Source organism: Alligator sinensis, unplaced genomic scaffold (genome assembly GCF_000455745.1).
Source record: "Alligator sinensis unplaced genomic scaffold, ASM45574v1 scaffold2636_1, whole genome shotgun sequence".
NCBI classification, from domain to species: Eukaryota; Metazoa; Chordata; order Crocodylia; family Alligatoridae; genus Alligator; species Alligator sinensis.
In genome coordinates this window covers 27,634-29,343 of record NW_005843800.1, presented here as the reverse complement: position 1 = coordinate 29,343, position 1,710 = coordinate 27,634, and the positions used below count along the sequence as shown (strand labels likewise).

The 1,710-nt window shown below is 55.7% G+C and overlaps 1 non-coding gene across 1 annotated transcript; it reads left to right on the top strand.

Annotated features, from left to right (window-relative positions):
* Window positions 1-822: 822 nt before the first annotated feature.
* On the top strand, window positions 823-951 carry LOC112548944. The gene has a single exon (XR_003092421.1). It is a non-coding gene; the product is annotated as a U8 small nucleolar RNA (small nucleolar RNA).
* The last annotated feature ends 759 nt before the right edge of the window (window positions 952-1,710 follow it).

Genomic DNA, 1,710 nt, shown 5'->3' with positions numbered 1-1,710 from the left:
GATGGCACCTGCTGACCTATGCATACACACACACAACAGAGGAGCCCAGGATACGCACAGACCCCAGGCATTGGGACATGCACAACCTACGAGTTGGGGATACACACACACACATATGGAAGCCAGGACACATACAAACACACACAGAACCCAGGGACCTGGGATGGGCACATGCACCTCCATACAGCCCAGACATCTGAGATACACACACACAGTTCAGGAGTTCAGGACACACACAGAAGCTAAGTCTGTCGTGCATGCCCCCTCTCCCCCCAGCTGGGAGATACACACACACACACACACCCCAGGCATCTGGGGTGGACACACACACCCAGGCATGTAAGATACACACGCGCACAGACATACAGCACATGCACCTCCATACAGCCCAGACATCTGAGATACACACACACAGTTCAGGAGTTCAGGACACACACAGAAGCTAAGTCTGTCGTGCATGCCCCCTCTCCCCCCAGCTGGGAGATACACACACACACACACACCCCAGGCATCTGGGGTGGACACACACACCCAGGCATGTAAGATACACACGCGCACAGACATACACACACACACTCACCCCTTCTCCCCGGACGCCCCTCTCCAAATTTTCCCCCCGCCCCCCCGCCATTACGGCAGGCTTGTACCTTGCGGACTACAGAATCCGCAGCTATGCAAATTAGCGCGGCGCGCGGGGGCTGTTGGGAGCGGGGCGGTGCGCAGCACCGGGGGGTATTAGCCGGCAGCAGCGGGGCGCGGGATCCCCCTGACCAGGGTGCCTGGCGCGGGGCGGCGGCCGGCGGCGTCGGAAGCAGCCGGGTATCGTCAGTGAGGTACATCCTTACCTGTCCCGCCCCAAAATGGGCGGGGCCGCCGTGATGAGCGAGAGCGCATGAGCCGTGATTAATTCTCTCGGCGGCGGGTCTGCAACACCCGCCTGCTCTGTCTGAGCGCACTGACGGTTGCGTACTAGTGACGTACGGAGGAAAGCTGAGCTTATTAGTGCGTGCCTGTGTGCCCCTGTGAAAGCCGCAGGGCTTTCTGTGTGTATCTGCGTGTACTTCAGCAGTGCGTGTAAGTTTCAATGCTGTGTGTGTATGCACACCCGTGGTGACCCCAATGCTGTGTATGTGCGCACATGTACATGTGAGAACCTCAACACTGTGTGCCTGTGTGTTAGAAAACCTGAATGCTGTGTGAGAACCCCAGTCCTGTGTGTGTGTGTGTGTGTGTGTCTGAACACCAACACTGTCACATGCACACCTCTGAGAAACCCAGCACTGTGTGTGCATGTGAGCCCCAATGCTGTGTGCAGGTGCACACCTGTGAGAACCCCAATGCTGTGTTTGTGCATGTGTGTGACAGAACCCCAATGCTACGTGTGAGAACCCCAACACTGTATGCATGAGTGAAAACCCCAACACTGTGTGTTTATGTGTGTGAGAAAACCTGAACACTCTGTGTGCGTAAGAACCCCAACACTCTGTGTGTCTGTGTGAGAGAAAGGGAACCCCAACAATGTGTGTGTAAATGTGTATGAACTCCAACACTGTATGTGTTTGTGTGTGTATGTGTGTGAGACAGAGAACCTGAATGCTATGTTTGTGTGCGAGAGAAAACCCCAACGCTGTGTGTGTGCGTTTATGTGTATGAGAACCCCAGCGCCTCATGTGGGGGTGAACCCCAGTGCTCTCTGTGCGAGAGAGAACC